General features: G+C 38.9%; 1 long non-coding RNA gene across 2 annotated transcripts; it reads right to left on the reverse strand.

Moving 5' to 3' along the window:
• Positions 1 to 857: 857 nt before the first annotated feature.
• LOC122989527 lies at positions 858 to 7773 on the reverse strand. Of its 2 annotated transcripts, none has more exons than XR_006405090.1 (3): positions 7185 to 7773; positions 2640 to 2860; positions 858 to 2296 (listed from the first exon to the last, which is right to left on the reverse strand). It is a non-coding gene; the product is annotated as an uncharacterized LOC122989527 (long non-coding RNA). The 2 variants fall into 2 exon arrangements; XR_006405089.1 differs by lacking the exon at positions 858 to 2296 and adding an exon at positions 2303 to 2527 and having other exon boundaries at positions 7185 to 7771.
• Positions 7774 to 9450: the final 1677 nt, after the last annotated feature.

Consider the following 9450-nt stretch of genomic DNA (forward strand, 5'->3'; position numbering starts at 1 on the left):
AGGTGCATGTATATGCATGCTATCAATATAAAGGAAAATCAATTATATTTCCAAAAAAGTATTAATTCACTCAGTTTTCCCCTTAAAAACAGCCCTCTTATATCAGTTTAAGTATCTGTTTACTGTGAAAAGATGCCAACTGAGATGACACTACCAGTCAGGAATGTTAGTAAATGTGAAGCCACACCAAAGAGGTGATATTATCGGACACAATGTCAGAGTTAAATTCACCTGTGTGAGCTGTACTCCCCCCCCGGCTGTGGCAGCGCCCATGCACGCAGCAGCTGGATCTCAGTGACAGGTAGGATTAGGAGTCTGGGCGCAGTCCTCCTGACACTGTTCATTTCAACCCCATCGTCTGAGACTTGCTCTCCCGGATAAGATATTCCCCCCGGAGGGCTGCTAGTTCAAGCTAGATGAACTCAATCTTCGCTTCCAATTTACTTCAAGCGTGAAAAGGAAAGCACACAGTGGCACTTTTCCCGCCTCCGACCAGCGCAGGTTTGTTTCCACCAAACAGTCCCAGTTGAATGTCTGCAGCTCACACACATCAGGCCACATGTTTCAGTTTAAACACAATATTGGCTCTATTTTATTTAATTGTGTTCAAATTAATTATAATTAGTTTTAATTTAAGTGATTTTTTCAGCCGTTTAAATGATATACATATCACTGGATATCAGCTCAACGCAATTATACTTAATAATAATGATAATAATAATAGTAATAATCACCATCATCATTATAAACAAAGGCTCTAGTTTTTCTGAGAAATGTCAGAAAATTTTGAAAATTTTTGTGCTCTGCTGACTTTGTGTTGGATAAAAAATTTCACCAACTGTCACTAAAAAGAAAAACAAATGTGTAATTTAATGGAAAATAGGCAGAATTCAGGTTTCGCGTGTTTCCAGTTCAAACAAAGGCATCATTTTCTGTGGTGAATGCTGATTTATTCTCGCATCTTTTTCCCGTATAATCTATTTCAAACTCTGGACAGTTTATTGTCACACAGCGCTTATATAGGCTACTGCAGAGAACCCACAATCCCATATAAGCCGTTCGCCTGTGTGGTTAATGTTTCAAGTGTAATTTAGTAAAATGAAAACGCACATCAAGCTGATTAAAAAAAAGGAGGCTGGGATATTACAGGAATTTTATCCAACCGATTCAAAGCCAGTCTCCATGAGGCCAGGTGTCCCCTCCATCCATCCATCCATCCATCCATCCATCCATCCATCCATCCATCCATGGTGTACTGTGCATGTGAAGCAAGGGAATCATCTCGTCTTACTTTATTTTCATTATACACTTTTCCCCTCAAGATCATTCAATTTATTCAACTATTCAATTACTCTGATTGTTGGTATCGGGACCCCTTTAGCTGCCCTGGAAAACAATGCAGATAAAAATGCTCTTAACCTGTCAGCAAAGGGCAACACAATTAGAATAATTGACGGATGCAAAATGCAGAAAGGAAAAAAAAAAAAAAAAAAAAAAAAGATGTGAGCGCGCACATCTGGTTTTGAGGGACACTAAATGGATGATGCCTTTATTCGTCGTTATAATAAAACGAGAAAAGAAACGTGAGAATGAAAAAAATATAAAATAATAGTAAAAATAATGCACATCTGGATCTATCCAGTTAGACATTTTCAAACAATATTTATGGCAGCAAATATTTAAAGAACAAAATGGCAACAGACGCCATGAACATATAAAAAATTACAAATATTATATTTTAACTTCCGTGCAATTGTTTACTACAAAACCAACAGTCTCGCACACAGAGAAATTAAAAAAGTCCAATTTTAATTTAACGTCAAATTAACTTTTTCACCCTTAAACAAAAACACAACACAGGAAATAATATAGGCTAATAAATTATATACTAATAATATAAATAATTATTTCAGTAATGCAGACTGTGGGAAAGGTGCAGATGACTGATGTTTGAGCCAATATGAGCAAAGTGTCACTTTAAAGGGGGGAGAAGAAGAAGAAGGAAAAAAAAAAGCTGTAGAGGAAGCAGCTCGGGCAATAATTCACACTGAGGGCGACTCCTTTGCCACCGCCGTTGACCCAGCCACCTCTAATTAGATCTAATATTTCAGTGGACGAGTTCATTGACATCTGCGATTCACAGATCCATCTTACCGAGCGAGGAAGTCAGAAATATAGAAACACATCCATCCTGCAGGGTGAGCAGACTCACTGTGTATATGGACCATAACACACGTGTGAGGCTGTGTGTCATCCTGCACAATCCCTGGTAGTTTATAGCCTATAAGCACCAGGCCTGGTTGATAATGAGCCCAAACATCACAAATTAAAGAGACTGAATTTAATATTTTTATGCACATATGTATATATATGTATATATATACACACACAAAATGTATGTATTAATATTTTTGCACATTATTTTCCATTTTTACAGAAGTGGATCACAGGCAAAGACTGAATGAAGCATCAGATGAGCACAAGAGCAAGAATCATGTTAATTTTGTGAATTGCCAAACAGAAGTTACTATAAAGTAAACAAAAACAAAATGCATTAGACGTCACTGCATTCATATTTTAGAAAATCATGATTTTTAGATGAATGTACAGCTGAACAGAACATGATCGTGCAGACCTACCTAATCACCGCAGCTCGTCGGGTGATTTTTTGTGTGTGTCAGACTCATCTTCCTCCTCCTCTTCCTCTTCCTCCTCTTCCTCCTCCGCCATGGCGCCGAGGTTTTGTTCCTGCAGGTTGAGCTGAGAGGCTCAGCAGAGAAACAGCAGCGGTCAGTCCACAAACGCTCTCTCCCCGTCATCCGCAGACAAAACAACATCAGGTAGCGATGGCACCGTGTCCCTAACCATTTGGTCCGAAAGCAGGAGAGGAACAGAGAGAGGGAGAGAGGCAGAAACCTTAGGAGAGAGCACGGAGAAAATTAAATTGCACTTGGGGGGCAAATTCTATTAGGGAATAGTTATTGTCTCCTGACAGCTCCTGTCCATTTGGGTAATTAGTAGAAGAGATTGGTTGAACAAACGAAATCTATTCCCGTCAGAAATGATATTTTCCAATTCTCCTGATTGAACCTGACCCTGTCGTGCTAAGACGAGGCGGTAATAGGCTCATTTGACTCGAATAACTGGTACCACAGTTCAGCCAAGACTGCCTGATAAAAGATAGATTGAGATTTTACAAATAATCTGACAGAGATGTTTAATGCTTTATTTTTAAACACACAGGCAAGGCTAATAAAGGCTGTACTTGTGTATAATAAACTTTTTTAAAAAAAATCCACTTATAATAATAATAATTGTAATTATTAGTGTTACTATTATAGATATGAGTGAACAAAACTAACTCCAGGAAAACTGCATATTTTGGGACAGAAATTTATTGCAGATCCTAGATGTTCCTTTATATGTTAAAAAGATGATGTGCACTGGGGGTCTTCCTGTAGAAAAAAAAACATTATTCAACTATATTGTCCAGTTTAATTTGAAGTCCTGTGATGATGCTGGCACCTGCCCCAGTATGTGGTCCCACATGCTGCCCAGTGCATCCAGACTCCATGACCTTGATGAGATAAACCTTGAAATCCCAGATGCAAAGCTCTTGGTGAAAAAAATACTGATAATAATTCATTTGTTTATGAGAGCCATCAGTTCAGTTTTTATGGTGCTTATTGATGCAGAATCCCCTGAAAAATGATGTTTAAATGACCTGATAAAAGTGCACCATAACCTACAACACACACATTTGGCTCTCAAAGCAATGCACATAATTTAATCAGCTTTTACGCAAAATTATACACATGCAAACATTGTAGTTTAAGATTTTTCCCCAGCACCTCTTGCTCTTGCTTTGGTACACATAAAATACAACATACAAAGCTCTCCTAAACAAATGTTGTATGTTTTTTTTTCTTTTGGATTCAGTGAGGATTTCCCTCAAGGCCCTTGAGTTGAGTTGAGTCTGACAGTCTCCCAGAGGAAACCTTCATTTTTGCTGAGATTCTTCAGTTAATGTTACAATTATCAGAAAACTGAACAAGTATTACACGTTTCATTTAAAACCTGACCACCATCTAAATTTTGTCCACAGATCTGAAATTATATCCATGTTTCTCCATTTAAAATTCAAGGATTAAAATCAGATGACCCAAAGCCCTTTTTATTATTGACAAATGATTTTAAAGCTCCTTTCATAAACTTGGGATTTCCATGGAAAGAGGAAGAGGAGTGAATCTTCCCAGTGCAACGACAGGAGCAGTGTTAGCTGAGTGAATTAAAACAATGTGACTGACAAGTGTTGGATATTCTCCAACTTCATTACCAGAGCACTTCCTGTAAGCTACGGTAACTCTGGAGTAGGGTTTGAGGGTGGGTTTGGGGGGGCTGAGACCAGAATATACTAGAACAGAACAGAGCACAGTATGGTCAGGTTTGTGTTGAAATCAAAATAGTGCAGTCAAGTGTATTATCAAGGCTTAAATGCAGTTGATAGTAGGAGGTTATTGATTCTCGGGGCTTCCCCTCCTCCCCCATGTCCTCGCTTCTTCACTCTGCTGTGCACAGATGAACTGTACGGACTTCCAACTGGCTAAAATCAAAGATACCTCTCTTTCAGTCATGCACAGCCAAACACATAAAACAGTGCTCACAAACCAATAAGAGAGGGTGAGGAGTTACACAACTAAAGGTCAGACAGAAACTAACACTATTCTGGGACCGACCAGTGCTTCAGAGTGTGTCTCCCAGTTTCATTTGGTTGAACACTGGCTGACTGACAATCCAGTAAAGTGACAGTTTTCTCCCGTTCCTGTTGGTGGGAGCAGCAGTCCGACATGCTGACAGTGAGATGAGATGTTTGGTAGGTGGTGAGCAGCAGATGAGTGTCCACATGAAAGGGGGAGGGACTGCAGCAGTAAAATGAGATGGATCTGACCCTACTTGACTCCTGCCTTTAAGAGGCTGAATGTTGAAACTGAAAGGGGATCTGGCTTAGTTTGGATGTGATATATAACAATACCATATATTAACCTCTTTTTCATAATTTATTCACCCCCCCCACCCCACCCTCCCTCCCTCCTCCCTCTGTCCACAGCAGGAAGCTTTATAGTATTATTAAAGTCAGAAAGAGAGATGACAGAAAAATGCATCAAGCCCCTCCTGCATTTTAATATCAATACCGGAGGGGTAATAAACATTGAGGCAGAGAGCATACAGGAGAGGAGCGACTATAAAACCCTACATTGTCTAATTTATGGAAGACAACAACAGGGCAGCAAGGTGAGGTTTTTACCCTTCAGTCTCTGCTTTCATAACACAACAACGTCTCAGTGCACAACATTTGTTTTCGACAATGCAAACATGTGCAAAGAAAGTTTTGAAGAAAGTAATCGGGTCTTTTCGAGTACCAGAGCGGCTCATATTGTAGCAGGAGGATTGATGATAGACGGGGCAATTTGTGTAAACAGGTAATGTTTCTCGTAAAAGACAGTTGAGTGAGGCAAACTAGGGGTAAAAATCTTGTCTTTTGGCAACCATGTTTTGCATGACGACAAAATAATCTCGCTTCAAGGTCCATTTTGCTGAAGATCTTCATCTGCAGATGGAGTTTGTTAGCTTGTCATGGAATCGTAGATGTTCACATTTCCATTTTTTCTCATTCATACTGGCTTGAGCTTCAAAGTTCATCCTTGACCTTGGAAATAGCAGGTGACAAAGGCAGAAGTTGTAACTGAGTATTCCTTTAAAGGACATGTTCACAATGTTTCAAGTCTGCCTTAAAACAACAGTCAGGTGCCAAAATGAACAATGAAATAGGTTTTTCATGCTGTAATCATTCCTCTTTTTCATACTGACCGTTAGAGTACCCTTCATAAAGCACTTACACTGTGAGTGATGGGGTGCAAAATCCACAAGTCTCCTTCTGTGCAAAAATGTATTTAAAAGTTTGTCTGAAGCTTATATGAAGCTTCATTTGTCAATTGAGTCAAATCAAGATATGATAGATATTATAGATATCTTTCACCGTTACAGTCTTTTTAGTGCTAAAGTCCTTTTATTTTGTTTCTATACTTCCACCGCAGCTCACAAGTGAAGCAATGTCCTAGGAAAAACAAAGAGGGAATTTTATACTAAAGAGATTAAATGTGGCAGATATCCACTTGATGTGACTAACTCAGACTGCTGAAGCCTCATGTAAGCTTTAAATGCATTTTTGCAAAAGAAAAGAACAACCCATGTGGACACACTGTGGATTTTGCCCGCCATCACTTACAATGAAAGCTTTCGTATGGGCACCTGACTGTTGCTCTAAGACAGACTTAACTAACTGTAAACCTATCCTTTAAGACTGTAATCTGCAACTCCAACAGTGTAGACAAATAAGACACAGAAAGAAACCTTAAATCTTCTTTATTGTTCACAGACAAGTGACAAATTAAAGAAATGCCTGAATAAATTAGTGGAGAAACACAACAAAGGTCAGGTCTTATGTTTTTGTTCTAGCCTATCTAATGCTTGGATTATGTAGGCCTATATTATTATTTATATTTTCATATGGACCTTAGGTAGAGGGGGATCCATAATAAACAATTGACTAGGGACGCACTGCAATTTGATTAGATTCCTGCTGTGGACCATTGCAGCTCTCTCCCCATTTACTGTCATCTCTCTCTACTGTAGCTATCTAATAAAGGCGTAAAAAGGGGTCACCAAACCGTTTGATGAGTATGACAATTATGTGAATTGTAGTATACTATGGTCTTCACAGATGACCAGATTTTGGATCAACATATTAGACAGCACTCTCTACCACTTGCTGCCTTCAAATGGAACTCGTGAGTTCGTGGTTACGACATGGTTAGTTGTCTACACCATAGTGTAGTAGACGATAGTGTACACGATATGTTTTGCGTTCAAGTGATTAAGTCATGAGAACCAGGCAACATGGACGCCAAAAGACTCCTCGTTGTTCTCGTCGGCGTGTAGAAACCGCCAAAGCTAACAATTTAGCTAGCAATTTAGCGAACGAGCGAGTAACGTAATGCAGGAAATGCAAAGGCATAATGACAGAGCAAAAAGAGGGGACGTTGGGGATATAAATATTTTCCTCAGACACATTAAAAAAATAAGAAAAACGCTATACAACTAAAATTAAAAATATATTAACTTACCATCCAAAGAAAGATGAAACTTCCATGGTGTGGGCCATTTCTGAAAACACGTCACAACTTGAACTCGGCGCTTTCAGAAAATTTCCACTTCCGAAAAAACAACAACCGAAAAACATGGTAAACACCACCCCATTTGAAGGCAGCAACTATCTTCAAAACACCAAATGTGAAAATATATCTTTTTGACTTCTCTGTAAAACAGCAGTTGGTTTCAGTTGTGTGTCCTGTTGCTAGTAGCAACCCCTACTGTTACCGTTACCCCTACTGTACAGTTTTGTAGCAACACTTTCTTGCTTACAAATGATGGAAACTGATATTGTTCAGTTAGCTAACCATTTATTCAGATTTTCTTTTGTCAGATTTGTGACCATAGCAAATATTTACAGTCATCTTTTATGTACTTGCACTTGTTGCAGCATTATCTGTCTTTTTTCGTCTCTTTTTTTTTATCATGCTAAGCCTACTAGCTTTCTGAGGCTAATGTGTTTTCAATACGACTTTCTTAAGTAACTGTTAATTTACTGTTGAGCTAAATGTTGACGTTATAAAAGGTTAATCTTTTTTAATTTTATTTTTGTGAAAGCTATGTTATCAACTTTACTATATTACCAAATTAATAACTGTGTTGTATGGGGACTTTATGTTTATTTTTCACTGAGGATACTGGTGTTTCTTCCTCAAAGGAGGGACAGTTTTTTTTTTTTTTAACTTGTTACTGTACTTAATTTTGTAATTCATTTTTACAATACCTTTGGTCTAACTCTTTTTTACATCTGATCATTGAATTTGTTGTGTTATATCCAATGCAATTCAGTTTCACAGTTGCCTAAGTATAACTTCAAAGGCCAACTGCTGTCCAGCTGTATAGCAGTGCACTGAGTGGCCTTACGACACCTTACTATGACAGTTGATGTTGTTTTTTCCTTTAATTTGTCACCAGTCTGTCTATCTAAATGTCCTTAGTTCTATGTTTCATCCTATCAGCAGGAATGACCCTCAAATTAAATCCCTTGTGCATGTAGACTAGATAAAAATTCTGCTTCTGGATTCAGATAGAAGAGTAAAACACCTCTGAATGTGACTTGATTTGGATCTGAAGTCTCTGTCCTCAGTGTGAACCGCACCCCTTGGCCTTGGCAAAGCTGCAGACTGATATTACATAGCTGCCAACTTCCTCATTAACCGTCATTAGTCATCATTAGTTTGCAGCTCACTGAGGCTCAAGGCACTTGATAAAGGGCTTCTGTAGAGTAAGCAGCACAAAGCATCGCTGACTCCAGTCCTATAACAAACACAGGTAGTCATTTAAACAGATTAACAGATCAGTTGTCTGGGAGAAGAGTACTTAAACCAAAAGACAATTAATAATTTAAATAGAAATATGACTGCCCAAAATCAGAAAAGGCAAACAAAAAACAGCAGTGCATTCCATGATAGAGACAAATAATACAAAACACACATAAAAGTTTGAGAAGGAGACATAATTCCTCCTTTAGTTTGACATTTTCTCGACAACAACAAAAAACAGCAACACATATTAAAATTTGTCAGATGATATATTGGATAATGTTTGAAAAGGGAAAATAAATAACATGCAGAGGCATCCCTGTGACAAACTGTGCTTTTCTCAATCCATCCTGGCAATCACAATGTGTCATTGGGGGTCCAATTCAAAGTATCTGAGAGTTTGATTAAGTTTAATGATTAAGATTAAACACGACTGCTCAGGCTTGATGCTCCTCTCCTTTAATGAAGGCTATTAATCAGCATATTGTGTGTGTGTGTTTGTGTGTGTGTGTTTTCAGAGGAATCGACTGCCTTAACCATTTCACCATCAAAACCTGTCATACTGATGATGCTGAAAACGTGGTTTGGATCAAGTGATGGAGTGGGGTCTGGGATGAGATCAGAGTGTGTATATACTGTATACTGTGTGTGTGTGTGTGTGTGTGTGTGTGTGTATGACAGGTAGGTAAGGGGCAGGAGTCAAGGGAATTCAAGCCAATGTTCCAGGAAAACACAAAGCTCAAGATCAACCATTGGTTGTCCTTCAGATGGGCTTGTTGTAATCCGGGCGACATCAAACCCTCGTCCATCCATCCATCCATTTATCCCTCACACACTGCTCCCTCTTTCATCGACCTCACCCAAACCCTCTCTCCCATGTTTGCTGTCCCAGAGGGTCCACTGCTGCCCGCCCCCAGAGGAGCCCACCTCCAAGTGTGTGAGGGAAGAAGCCCCACAAAAGCCGATTGCGTTTTAATAA

The sequence above is a fragment of the Thunnus albacares genome, chromosome 9 (assembly GCF_914725855.1).
Source record: "Thunnus albacares chromosome 9, fThuAlb1.1, whole genome shotgun sequence".
Classification (NCBI taxonomy): Eukaryota; Metazoa; Chordata; class Actinopteri; order Scombriformes; family Scombridae; genus Thunnus; species Thunnus albacares.